Source organism: Balaenoptera musculus, chromosome 8 (assembly GCF_009873245.2).
Source record: "Balaenoptera musculus isolate JJ_BM4_2016_0621 chromosome 8, mBalMus1.pri.v3, whole genome shotgun sequence".
NCBI classification, from domain to species: Eukaryota; Metazoa; Chordata; class Mammalia; order Artiodactyla; family Balaenopteridae; genus Balaenoptera; species Balaenoptera musculus.
Genome location: NC_045792.1, coordinates 90,689,011 through 90,704,170, shown reverse-complemented (window position 1 = coordinate 90,704,170; position 15,160 = coordinate 90,689,011). Strand labels below are relative to the sequence as shown.

Below are 15,160 nucleotides of genomic sequence, written 5' to 3'. Positions count from 1 at the left end.
CTCGCATCAAATTCAATTCCTTGAATTGCTTCATGTGTGTCAGTTGTGTTTCCATGATCAGATTTAAAAATTTCAAATAATAGTTTTAGGTCTTTTTCATCTATATATTCTTCTGGTGAAATTCTTCTTGCTTCCTAAACCTCTGCTCTTTCTCTTGGGTAATGCATAGAATAAAATAGATGCTCAATATATATTTTCTGAATTGAATGTTATTTTTCTCTCTCCTGTGGCACCCAGAGCAGTCTAGATCATACGAAAAGAACACAATAAATTCTTATTGATCAATGATGGATACGTCCTAAACTTATGTGTGAGAATCTTAGCCCCCATAGAATCACATCTATATTCCTATCAGAATGCATACAATAATTTTTTTAAAGGTCTTATTTTGATTCTTAATATTGTATGACTAAAAGATAACCTTATTCCTGAATTTTAAAGTACAATTATAAAAGGAAGGAAATAAGAAAATGAAGAAAATTCCCCTTGGTTACTTAAAATGAGAGATTCACAGTTGTCTATTATATCTCCTGATCTTAATCAAGGCAGACAGGTAGAGTGGAAAGAGGTTGTTTTCTGAGATCCTAAAAATGTGGCTTGTCATTCAAGCACTGCCCTTCAGTACCTTTGTGAATTAGGCCAAATCATTAACCTTTTTGAGTTTCCGTTGTCTCCTTTGGACAATTAGTATAATAATTATATTTGCTATGCAAGATGGATCTGAGAATTAAAGAAACTACCATATATAAAAGGACTGTAAATAAATGCTTCACAAAGACAGAAGGTCAAAAGGTGTGAATTCCCAGGTTTCCTATCACTCTGCTATACTTGCATAATACAACTGACAAAGTAAAAATAGTAACTCATTGAAATAGGATACATGCGGCTGGTCTATACACTTCATTAATAGGAAAAAGCATTGTGCTGTGTTTGAAATTTCTGTGGATACACCGCCTTAAGGGGATGGATTAAGTCATCAGAAAATTCCCATTGTGTTCAGTGAATGGTTACTGTGTTTTTGTCTACTTTTTGTTTTTTAATAGCCTTATCCTTTTCACCATTTTTCATTCTTTTCAATGTATTTTATATGATAATTCTATGAAAGTGAATTGTATGTTGACTCCAAATATTGTCAGTTGAAATCAGTGTTTACTAAGGCAAATTCAATGAAAGCAGTGTACAATTCATCAACTCAATTTTTTTTTTCTAGTTAAACAATGATTTTATTGCTTGAGTAAACAGACAAATTTATGCAACCAGGGCAGAGGCTGTGGATGACTTGTATTTCCAGTGGGGGGGAGGACTCGTTTGGTGTTGTAATATCGAGCCAACCGGTGAATAAGGCTCTAAAGCAGAATCAGATGGAATTTAGCATCTTTATCCTTTCTGTTTCTCTCAAGATGCTTTCGAACAGCAACAGGTTTCTTCATTAAATGATAGAGCTCCTCAGGAAGATCAGGAGCAAGTCCTTTGGACTTAAGAATTCTCAAGATTTTATTGCCTGTCACAAAACGTACTTGTGCAACACCATGTGAGTCTCTCAGGATCACACCGATTTGTGAGGGCGTCAGGCCCTTCTTGGCCAGTTTGTAGATCTGCTCCTTTACGTCATCAGACGTCAGCTTCAGCCAGATGGAGATGCTGTGGCGGTAGGGCAGAGCCAACTGGGACAGGCCCTTCCCTGGAGCATGAATGCGACCTATGATGGCGGCGGTGTGGTTCAACTCAGTTGTTAAAACCACAAACTAAAATATGAAACACATAGAATTTTACATAAAGAAGAATTGATGCAAAAATGGATAAATGCATAGCTTATCCAGAGTAGAGAAAATTTTCTCATTTAAAGTAAGAAAGAAAGCAAGATATTATTTCCAACTCTTATCCACCAAAGGTTCAATGGCGATGTTACAGGAAAGTCCACATTAAAGGACGGTATCATATACAGAAAAAGACACCTTACAAGTGTTAGTTGTTCCATATGTTATCTCATTTTGCATTAACTGCTAATATAGGTATAATATCAGGGGCAAAATTACACTTTATTCTTCCTATCTCACCTCCTAGATGTATGTTCCCTAAATGGTATGGTAATGCTCCCATAATACCCAGCACAGTACTTTGCTAGGAGTTCAATAAATGTTTGTTGAATTGAATTACCACATTAACATGTAAGTTGTGAGACTGAGGAGTTTACAGCCTTTAAATCTTATTTTAAAATCTAGGTTTACACAAATTTGCATATTATTTAAAATGAATATATTAAGCCCAAATCAGTGTCTAATTTATATGTATTTCCACGAACTCACTTAGATAGTTTGAAGTGTTACCACTGACCAACACATTGGATAGGACAGAAAGATGACCTTATTCATTTTTGGGAATTGACAATTTTTTAGAAGATTGCCCAGATGTTTGTTTATTTACCAATTGATTTTTTTTTTCCAAATGAACTCTCCTTGGAGATTTTTATTTACAGTTATTCATTCACCACTCTTCGAGCCCTGTCGCTTTGTTGACTTCATGTGCTTAGTTTGAGGGACACTGCTGGATGCTTCTTTGATAAATAAAGCTGATCAGGTCTTGTAAGTAAATGATGACATGTAGCTGAAGCAGTTTAAAGATTTAGCTCTTGCCAATTTGTTGTTTTATTGAATAGTCATATTTCATTCAAGGAAGAGAACACGCTCGTGGCTTGTGGCATTGCAATACATGTACCTTTTCTTTAGAGAAGCTCATATAAACTTATGATAGAAATTGGCCTCTTTGTCAATTTAAAGAGAAATTAAACTGGCTTCTTTTCAATTTCTTTTACCCTCCTTGTCATTCTTTTATCCAAGTAAGTTAGTTCTACAAATCTTTATATAAAGTCTCAGAGAGAAAAATCCAACATGATGTTTATCAAGCTAGAGTGCCTATTCAGTATGCAAAAAAAAAAAAAAAAAAAAAATCACCTTGCTTTTTCTATTGCAGTGCCCCTAAATTGAAGCTATGTGCCTGATCAGGCAAAAATACCTGTGCTTCATATTTCATAGCATCTGAAGCTGGCTTCTTCTGTCTACGTAGATAATTTTAAGTGAAAGATACTGGCATTATTTAACAAGATGAGATTTAGCAAGATATTTTTGACAGGGTTTCCAAAGAAACCACAAAACAATAATGCAGTGAACCCTGATTTTAGAACAAACTCAACTTCTAAATGATTCAAAGAAGCACCATCGATACTTATGAACTTAAAAAAATTTTAATGAAAAACCACAGCTTAGTTTCCAATCAGTCAAGACTTTGAACAATGTATTTCTGTTGGGAATAAAGAAAGAAGGGGGCTCTATAAAAAGAAAAAGCTGTAGAGTGGAGGAATTGTGTTTCAAAGGCTACACACGTCCAAGGTGTTCAGTTGATGAGGTCTTTGTCTTGTAGTCACCAAGCTTCATTTGGTATTTCTATAATCACAATGCAGTTTTTACACTCTGCAATTATCTTTAATTGTAAGGATATGCAACCCTTTAATTAAGCTAAAGGGAAGATAGTAGCTGTTCATATTGAAGAACCCGTGAACTCCAATAGCCTGTTTTGATGTCTGAATGATTTTGACACTCTCTTGAATAGTGATTGCCGCATTTTGTTCCTTGCTTTGGGTGAGTTTCTTAAAGGAAAAAATGCTGTAGGCCATCCCCTTAATAACTTTCCTCATTGCAGCCTGGTTAGCAGAGACTCCTTCTGAAAGTCATCTGCTCCTACATGTCCAGGTGGAAGGAAAAGTAACTCAGCACCACAGGTACTAGTCATTTTGACTGGAAGAAAAAGTTCCACAACACGTCACTTTCTACCAGTGGCTGTGGTTTCAGCCAAAGACCTTGAAGTGTCTGACAGAAGGTTTTATTCGATGCTGAAAGGATAGCTAAGTTGACAGCATGCAAGTAAGTGATGTATTTGTGTACCTCTATGTTTGTCAGCCTGGAACACAGCCACACCCCTCAACAACACGTACACGTACATACACAAGCCACCACCACCATCGTTACCATTATACATTGAAACCCTGTTGTTCCTGGTTCAGCTCAGAGGTAACTATTTTAATTGAACTGTTTGTGTTTCCTTTGTTTCTCTGCTCACTTCATATATCAAAAGCAATCACTCCTTTCACTAGTATTTCCGTAGTACAATGTTTGTAACTCTATTTAACCTATATTTTATTCTGTCTCATATCATTATAAGATATTAAAATGACTCTTACCCCTAACAGATTATAAATACCCTCAAAGCAAGTAATAATGGTTTTTACCCTTTATCCTTTTTTTCTTTGTGTGTGAATAATATATACCTACAGAACACACACACACAAATATTTATCTATATAAACACACACACATACATAGAGAACATATAGAGTATAAATAGAATATATGCATGTATGATCATATGCTATATAATATGAGTTTTAAGAAAGAGAGAAAGAGAAAGATTGCCTTTTCTTATGTATTAGCTTCTGAAAAGGCAATAAAATCATTCCATTTGCCAGGCAATCACCCGTATTCCAGTGAGAGTGTTATATCATTATACTATCAATTTTATATTTTTAAAACTTAACACTATAACACACGCAACTGAATCCAATCCCTCTTCCTCCCCTCCAAAAAAGGAAAATCAATTATTTGTATCATTCAGGTTGATAGGATCTTGCAGTATTGTAGGGTTCTCCCTACAGATCTTTGCAGAAGTCAGAATTGCACTGCTCTCTCCATTCTCTGCTCCCACAGCCCATCTCTGTATTCTGACAATAAGTACACCTCTCTTTTCCTTCTTCTCTTCTCACATTTAGGATTCACTTAGAGAATATACTTAGAGTACCCATCAGGCAGTAATTTTCAAGTTGGAAAACACTGGAAGAGGTGTGCTACAAGTCTAACAAAAACTTTTGAAAAATGCCATATCAAGTAATTGCACAATTTTACTTTCAGTGTATCAAAACATTCTTGTACAGCCTTCATGGATGTTTAGAAATATCACATTTGAATGTTCATGCCTCTTAAAGAGGAGAAAAAGCTGGAGTACCAATTTGTGAGGTTACTTGGCAGGAAAAACTCTGCCTTACAGAATTCAATACTATATATAAATATTGAAAAGTTCTCCAAAACACTTAACATCCATTTCCCACAAACACTCAATAATAAAAAAAATATATGGATACTTTCTTAATTCAGTGAAATAGGAATACCTCAATCCTAAAGCCATAGACTTCTCTACTGGAAAAGTTATAGAGGCATCCCCACTAAACTCAGGAATTAGGCAGAGGTGCCTACTACTTCTCCAACTGTTTGACACTATATAGGAGATATTAGCCCTTGGAATTAAGGTAACACATAAAAGCATGGAACTGAAAGAGAAGTAAGATTATTTGCAAATGACATAATAGTATACTTAGAAAATCCTGGAGAATCAATGTTAAAAATAATTTAAACAGTACAATAATTCAATAAGATAACAAGATGTAAAATTAATATACAAAGTCAATAGCCTTCTGTATTATTTAGCTATTGCTATAAAACAAACCACTCCAAAACAAGTAGATTTGAACAAATGGACAGATATCTATTATTCCTGGATAGGATTTCTTAACATCAGAAAGATATAATCTCTCCCTAAGTGAGAAAATTGATAGTAAAGTGAATTAGTTAAATTAGCTGGTACCAATAAAAATATCAACAAGTATTTTACTGATGCCAGATGAATTGATGCTAAAGATCATATAGGATAATAAATATGTACACATAACTCAGAAAAAAAAATGAGAAAGAGTGATGACAGGCACATGAATAGAGCAGGAAGACACAATAGAAAAATTTAGAAATAGACCCAAATATATAGGATTTGTTTTTATTTTTTTTTTATGTTTATATAGTTAAAGTGGCATCTCAAACCATTAAAGAGAAATTTTAAATAAAAAGATCAATTTGGATCTGTACCCCTTCTTATACATAAGAAATTACACCAAATCCATCAGATGTGATGCATTAGTTTTGTTTATTTTAATTCATCATAAAAGTACTAGAAGCAAAAAAATTGAATTCATTTATAATTTGACTGTAGAGGAATATTTTTTAACACTGACTCAAAATCTAGATTCAACATATTTGAAATTGATAAATTTGACTGCATAAGATAAAGAAATATTTCATGACAAATACTAACAAATCAAAGTTAAAAGGCCAATGATGAAAATAAAGAAAATTTTGGCAAATTATATCACAGATAAAGGGCTAAAATCCCTAATATAAATCACATTTTTTAAATAAGGAGGAAGACCAAAAGCTCATAAAGTGGGCAAAAGACATAAATAGCCATTTGACACAATAAAAGACATACAAAAGGCTCTTAGATGAAAATATAGTCAATTACATTCATAATAAGAAAAATGCAAATTAAAAATATACTTGTCTCTTTCTCACCTCTCCAAATGGCAAAAATTTGAGAGCTTGACAACACGCTCTGCTCATATGGTTGTGAGAAAATAAATCATCTCGTATGATTCTAATGAGAATGTAGAATGATAACATCCATATTGGAAAGAGTTTGGCAAAATATTACCGCAGTATGTATGTAGTTATCATTTGACCCAGCTGTCCTACTAGGAATTTATCCTGAATATATAGCTCAAAAGTGTGAGAAAACATATGCGTGAGTTTATTCATTGCAGGATTTTGTATAAGTTTCAAAACATTGCAAAAACTTAAATGCACAGACAGTGGATTCCTATTCAGCTGGTTCTCCCCTTCCCCCCACAATATGTTTAAATCTTCATTAAGATTGATAATGATTTCCAGTATATCTTTTTAAGTGAAAAGCAAAGTTCAAAAGATTATATATAAAAGGTATCATACTTCACACATGCACACATATGTAATTATATATTTATATAAAATGTATACATACACACATACCTGTATAGTATGCTATCTTTATATATATGTTCATGTATTATCTTTGTGTAAACAAATAAGAATATTTATTTGTATTTGCATATGTTTACAAACAGAAACTTAGAAAGAATAAGCCAGAAATTAGTGAAGTTGGTTATCTACAAGGGGTAGGTTGTTATGAGGTATAAGAGTTAGAGAAGATGAGACTTGTCTATCTTTTTATATACTTTTGCCTTTTATTCTAGAATAACTTTATACTCATTCAAAAATAAGTAAATAATTATGGAGTAAAAAACACTAAAACTGAAACAAATAAAAATCAAAGTCTAAATTTTAATCAAATGTATGGCAAAAGACTAAATCTAAATGCATTTTGAACAGAGTATTCTGTTTTACACTTTCAATGGGATTATAACCTAAGGATAAAAACAATTACATTTTAGTTAGTAGGCTTGATGTTGGTACTGGAGTAGCTATTCCAAATTATTTTTTACGTATTGTAGGATGGGTAAATATTTGTGTTATCATTTTGGGGAAAGAGAAATAGAAATATGAAATGGGGTAAACGTGGAGAAGAAACCCCAGAATTAACATGAACCCATAATTTAAAATACCTATCACCTATCCATCTTTTTTTTTTTTTCTTTAACTTGGTCTAAGTATGAATCTTAAAAACAATGATACTCAGTAGTAATTAGCACACTAAGCACCAAGATTTTGTTTCTAAAAACTGCTTTCCCTTAGAAAGGACCATTGGTCTACAGAGAAATGTTTCATTCCACAGGTGACTTGGGAACGCACAAGTTGAGCCTGGAACGTCTTGATTCACAGAGTAAGAAGATGCTCAAAACCAAAGAGTACATTTCAAAATAACACAGAAACCAATCTGAGGGTGTTCCAACTGGCCAAATTTAGGGCAATTTATGCATCAAAATGAATAATGGAAACATATATTATAAATTTAATAAAGAAGCCATGAATATATATGAATCCTAATTTTTTTAGGTGAATGAAGAAGGGAAAGCTGCTATTAACAGAAGAATAACAAATGATACAAAGTGCAAAAATTATAAAGTCAACATTTAACATCCACAGTAGTAATAATTCAGGCAAGAATCATCCATGAACACTAAAGACATGGAGCAAAAATTGCCCAGATACAGGATATTCACACAGTCTCAAGCTGTTTCCCCCCACACACATATATATTCATTTTTATCCACAAAGGGAAGAAAGCATCTTGAAATGGAAAAAACTGAAAACCATACTTAAACCAAATAATTACACAGCACCAAGTGATGTGAAAAGCAGATATATTATTCTTTAATCTACTAATCCTGATCATAAATTTTGTTTCCAGCTTTTTCCTATATTCATGCCTTTACTCCTAAGAATAAGACTTGCCCAATTAATCATTTGAGCCTTTCTACAAAACTGCTATGTGTGCAATCACCATGCCTGCCGTCCTCTGTGCCTCTGTTACATATAGCTCTCCTACTCAGAAATACTCTTCATTAAGACACAGTTTTATAAAGAACACAAATCTATGTTGGGGAAACCCCAATTTTGTCTGTGGATAATCAAAAGGATCTGAATTAGAATCATACTAGCTGTTTTAAAAAACAGATCCAAAATTTCATGGCTCAACAAGACACAAGTTTATTTCTCTCTCAAGAAACAGTCCCTTATAGGTATTCGTGCTGAGTACTCCTAGGGATATGGTTTCATCTGCTTTTAGCTGGTGTCATAAAGAAGGGCACAGAGGATCATGGCATGAAAGTCTTCATGACCTAGGCATCATTTCAACTTACATCCTGTTGGAGAAAACTTAGTCATATGGCCATTCCTAGTGCAAGACAAGCTGACAAATGTAAATGTTCAGCCAAAGAAAAAGAGAACTAATTTGGGGGTATATCTAGCAGTCCTTGAAATATGGTCCATCATCCCAGTCCAGGCATCTATAAATGACAACACTTGGAATGGATTTTTTACAAACTAAAAGAAAAAGAGTTGCTTTGACTTTGAAATGACTACGTCAATATTCTGTAATGAGCATTCTAGATATTTGACTATATGTGATTAAATACAATAAAGTGTAGAGAATACAGCGTGTGTTCTGTTATCCATCTTTAGGAACTTCTTTAAAAGATTTTGATTTTTAATCTTAATACATATATTTCAGGAAGCAGGTTGAGCTGGTTCTGACATTTCTTCTATTGTTGCCACATGGCTCTTATGCAGCTATCACAGACCTGTGCGTATCAGGACCACTGTTCGTCTGGAGGGCCCTCGTTACTGATTTTTAAAATATTGATGCAGTTGGGACCGGTGTTGGTCAAATATTTTTTAAATCAAATAAAGCAGAGAATTATTAAAACTGATAAAATTCATAACTTCAACATTTTACGTTAACTTTGAACCCACATTATCTTGCCAATTTTTTAATCTAAGACCAAGGAATTCTAAGTTTTCTATCATTTGTACACCAGACCTCAAAATACGTCCATAGTTTCTACTTGGTTTTTACTTTTTCTTTTCTTTTTTTGTGTGAAGCATGAACTCACAGCCATTTGATATACAATCTGAAATTAGATTTCTTTTATATTCATACGCTTTTTCCCATCTTTATCAGTCTCAAATACAACTAATATTCAGCAAAAGATTTTTACTGATTCTCCTTTATTGAATATTTTCAAAGAAGTCAATTTATATTTCATAGAAACAACAACTCTTTCACTTTGCCAAGATATTTCATAGGCTTAGGTAATATTTAATCAAATTCTTTAATTATAATAATAAAGGCAAAACTGCATAAAAGTTTTGGATACAAACAAATATTGTTGCTCAGCATACAAGTCAGTTTTGGAAGCAGAAGTGCAAAGTATGCCATAGACTTGATGGTTGTCCATGATTGGTCAACCAGCTGTAGACATCAATAAGTATGTTTTATAGAGAATCAGGGAGCTTTGATTAATCCAGCCAGTCTGTTAAGTGCAGGTCAGTTAAGAGAGTTTAGATTGTAATTCATGTACTTTGGCTCTCTACCAGCAGTAATATGTGCATACTGCTATCTTTCCATCTCTAGAAGTGTTCCCTCTGAAAGGTAAGCTTTGTTATGTAATCTCTAAAATGGGATAAGGTTTTTAGTCCTTTTGGATAGGAAAAATCATTCCTTATAGAAGTCTAGAAGTAAGTTCTTGATTTGCAAAATTCCTTGGCACTTCCTGTGAATTTTAAATTTTCTCCCTGCGATGGAAGATTGGAACATTTACTGTCTAATCATTGAATCCCTGCTATTATTTGGATTACATTAGAACTTATGTCTTATGATGAATTAATTAACGGACTGAGCCATTGTCCTGCATTTCATAGCTTGCATTTTTCAAATCATGGTTCAATTAACTCTTCTTGGTTTTGTGTAGGGTTTCTGAATTCCAGGGAAACCATTCCTTGTGCTTGCTAAAGTCAAAGCTTGGTCCTTCTGTTTTTAAACAAATTTAGAACTAAAAATATACACAACACATAGCTTTGCTCTATTTTTTTTTTCTTCTGAACTCAAACCACTCTTGTCAGAACACTGAGCATTATTCCTCAGCATCTCAATACATTTCAAGTATTACTTCTGAAAAACCTACGTAGACGAGAAACATTGAGTGAACAAAATTGTAAATTCATTTGAAAATCTGGATACTAGATAGTCTCTCCAAATTATCCTTTTATCATAAATACACATAGTTCAGACTGTTAGAAATTTTTCATATTGAAAATTTTCTCTTTACTTTTTAGGTCCTTAATCATGGTTTCTCTTCCTTCATAACTTTCTTAATATTTTATATGTTTGCTTTTCCTTTATTACACTGTTAAAAATTTCTCTTTGGAATTAGATGCATCTGTTTCACCTCTGTGGTCTCAATGAAGTCAGTGATGATGTGCTTACACACTTCTCCCTGCCAATGCCTAGCACGATGCCTTATAAACTAGGAGCAGAAGCATACACATATATAAAACCTCCTTAAGTGTGCTACTGATGATTCCTTTGATATTTTAAAATAGCACATTTCTCTTCTTTCACTATATGTAATACTTTCTTGTTTTACTGTGTCTATGTATTTATACATGTTCTATATGGATATATATGCACAAATATACATATGATTTTGCTCTCTCTATATATATGAAAGAAGGGGGAAATGCCATTATTTATAGTTCCCAGATTTTAAGTTCTAGTACATTTTAAAATATAACTTAAAAAATACGGGTATTTTTGAATTGTTTGTACAGTCTACTTTCTATCCTTTATTATAGTCTCAAGTTACCTGAAATGTGTACAAGATCTTAAAATATTAATGTAGAATCCAGTGGATTTGAGGTGCACTTATACTAATTGAAATGAAGATTCACCAGTGAGAAGATGTGATTTTTCTCCCTCATAAAGAACTCAAGGAAATCTTGAAATGATATATTTCAAGGTAATGCATTGAGTGTTTCCTTTCTGCTTAGAATGGCTATTTATAGTTGGTTCAATTAATTCCTAGAGTGTGCAGGGCAAAGAATCCCTTTATCCTGTCACCCTAAAGAGCTAAGGGTATGGTCTGTGCTGAGCTAGAGCAAACTTTAAAGCTGATCAAACTTCTAAGCAAAATCCTATATTATGATTAGTGATGGACGTAGTCCTGTGAAGTGAATAGAGATGAAGGAATCACAAAAGGTTCCAAGGTTGGAGTTGGATGAAAGAATCCAAAGGATGAACTGTGTATCTAAGCCTTATCTAAACCCCCTTGGTGGCTGGAATTGGGTCCGAAATCTTGTTAGGACACACCTTCTTGGAAGATTTTATGCCTTTTCTCATTTTAGTCAAGTCAGATGAGCCAAGAGAGCAGTTTGCTGGTTCAAAAGCACCAAGGGAAATATGACTGAAATTGCACACATAGCCTCTAGGATTGGAGAGCAGGGTGCAGATGTCAGGACCATTTCAAAGCCTATGGGGCTATTTGGACCTAATTATTAGCAGAAAACAATATATAAAAATAATTTTGTAAGTTATAAAGTCACCTACATGTAATTATAGCAGAGAAAGCTACAAAGAGTAGCCAATGACCAGATGAATTTCACTTTTACAGAACAGAGAAAAAGAATAAAAGAGATGAGCATAGTTCTTAGTGGTTTGTGTACAGAAAAAAATAACACAAAGCTGTGTATTGTATATTTTTATTTCTAAATATCTTTAAAAATTGGAGAATCAAGTGTTGACTTTGTCAGGCACAGGAGATGGTTTCCCTGGAATTCAGAAGCACTGGGGCTGCTGCAGGCACTTTTTTTCAAGTTCATTCCTATATGAATGAGGATGTGTAACACCCACTGTTGTGACATCTCTGCTGATTATCAACTAAATGTAATTTTGTTTTGTTTTGTTTTGTTATATTTTATATAGTCTTCACAAAATTTAGGAAGGGTTGTTTTTTTGATCCACTGTATAAGATTAAAAATATATAGATTATAGCAGTCTTCATAACTCAAATTTTGTTATAAATGATGACAAACACAATTGATTCTAAGGTACAATTACTCCTAGAGTTAAATTTTATTGTTTCATTAAAACAATTTTAGCAATTTTTACTCTCAACTTTTCAGTTTCACATTTTTTCATTGAAAAACTTTTTCCACCCAGAACCCTGCTAAGTGCTTCAGCGAATACAAAGGTAATCAAGATGCAAATGCTGAAAAAAAAAAAAGATGCAAATACTGCACCAAAAATATTAGAAACCAATTATCTAGTCAATCAACAGATATTTATTAAGATTCTGCATTACAAAAGAGACTACTATTACGTAGAGAGACAATGATGAACGAGGTGGAGAGGACACCTCCTCTTATGGAGCTTACTTTCTAAGTAAGCTAATGGATCTGAGCATCTAACGGATGCTCAGATAAGAACATAAATAATGATTATGCAAGGCAGAGTATACTATATACCACAGTTACAAAGGTCAAAAGGGGATCACATCTTATCTCAATGGACGTACTTGGAAAAAAATGAAAGGAGTGCTGGGTCTTGAAGTGTGGGCGAACTGTGCACAGGTTCAAAGAAGGGATAGCATTTAAAGAAATAGCGCTTGGCAGAAATTCTAAAGGAAGTTAACATATATTCTTTTTGTTTTGGGTGGAGGGCTTGAATATCAGTAGGGTAAAGAGTTTAAGGAATTTGCACATAATTTTATTGCTGGGAAATACTAAAATTCTGGGATGTGGGAAGTGCCTGTATTCAGAGCCAGGCATTAGAAAGTCTCTAACAAAATCCCATAATCAAATTGTTTGTTAATATTGTATAATTTTTTTTTCTTTTCTCCATTCATGAAATGCAAGTAATACATGGTCACTATTATCTCTGTGAAATGATTGTGCTGGACTTGTAATAGATTTATCCAAAGTGTAGACTGCCCACAGTTCTAATGAGACTCCTAGAATACCTACAATATCAGACCCCTCAGAAACCAGGGAAACTCTTTTCCTAGCTGTTTTTTTAAATTAATTAATTTGTAAAATAAGATACTGATTTGGGGGAATATTTATAATTTGATTAAAACCAAGCTACTGAAACTGAGCAGGACCCAACAGTACCAAAGAGTTTTGGAAATATTTGTTGAAATGTTTTCCATCTTTGGACTTAAAGACTATAAACAATTGGAGGTGAAATTATGAATTTTGAATAGAAAGTATCTAACCATTTTAGCCCTAAAGAAATTGGTAAGGAAAAAATTGATTTGGCAAGCATCTGTTAATTCAATTAATGATTTGAACCAAATATAATTTGCAAATGATTTCATGGCTATTAATGCGTCAGATAATGTGCAGATTTGTGACCTTAGGGTTAACTCAAAGCCACATGTATATTCCCTGAAAATTCACTGTGCCTGTTTTGATATTATCAAGAAATGGGCAGCTTGGATTCTTATGCTTAGATATGCAAGCCAGTAGGCAGAAGATACATATGACTTTTGTATGTGTCTGTGTTAAAAAATGTAACTAAAATACCTTTTTTTGGTGGTCCTTTCAAAATCAAGCCAACACCTTCAACTTTTTTTTTAATTAGTTAATTAATTAATTTATTTTTGGCTGCGTTGGGTCTCCGTTGCTGCATGCAGGCTTTCTCTAGTTGAGGCGAGCGGGAGCTACTCTTCATTGTGGTGCGCGGGCTTCTCATTGCAATGGCTTCTCTTTGTTGTGGAGCACCAGCTCTAGACACATGGGCTCAGTAGTTGTGGCTCGCGGGCTCTAGAGTGCAGGTTCAGTAGTTGTGGCGCACAGGCTTAGTTGCCTCCGGACCAGGGCTTGAAGCCACGTCCCCTGCATTGGCAGGTGGATTCCTAACTACTGCGCTACGAGGGAAGTCCAACACCTTCAAATTTGAAATCATACAGATTATAGTCTTTTAACACTGTAACGTTGCTCCTTGGTCATAAGTTGGTAAACTTTCTGGACTCAGCTGAAAGACTGTGTAAAACCATGAGTATGATTTACCCCTAATTGTGCCCCTGAGAACAACTAATCTAATTAAATTCAGAAAATTATCTCTTTAAATAATAAAAGTAAAACCTCCAGGATCCTACTGAAATTTTCTCTTAAGTTTGTTCCCACTTTGTTCCTTACTGTGTGGCAGCTTGAGACATTAAGAAGAGAGCTTGGTGTAGATTTGAATTGACTTAGGTTCAAATCCTGGCTTCTCTCCTCCTGATAGCTTTTGATCTTGGGCAAGTTTCTAAATTTCTCTGAGTCTTGTTGTCCTTAGTTTAAAAATTGAGACTAAGACACCTAACGTTCAGGGTAATTTTGAAGATTAAGTATGTTGTAATAAGAAAAAAATCTAGCTTACAATCCCTGACACTTAAGAGCTTGATAGGTGTTGGACATTCCATTCTGTATTTCCACTTCATGCCAAGCTATCCTACTCCATTAAGTGGATGGTCTCCTTACCAGTGGAAACCGCATTCTAAATTTTTGATCCAAGTTACTAGGACAAATTAATTGCTCACAGTGTATGCAGCATTGTGTGTATTTTCTTTTTCTTATTTTATTATGACACAAATTTCTATATGTTATATTAAGCTCTTTTAAAAAATTTTTTATGGGAGTATAGTTGATTTAAAATGTGTTAGTTTCAGCTCTTTGATTAGGGCTCTCGTACAATCTAAATCCTTAGGAGAGCTATGATTAACTATTTGACAATGCAAGGATTGTTAGGTGTG

General features: G+C 33.8%; 1 pseudogene; it reads right to left on the bottom strand.

Moving 5' to 3' along the window:
- Nucleotides 1-1,233: 1,233 nt before the first annotated feature.
- Nucleotides 1,234-4,016, bottom strand: LOC118899564 (annotated as a pseudogene).
- Between the last annotated feature and the right edge of the window lie 11,144 nt (nt 4,017-15,160).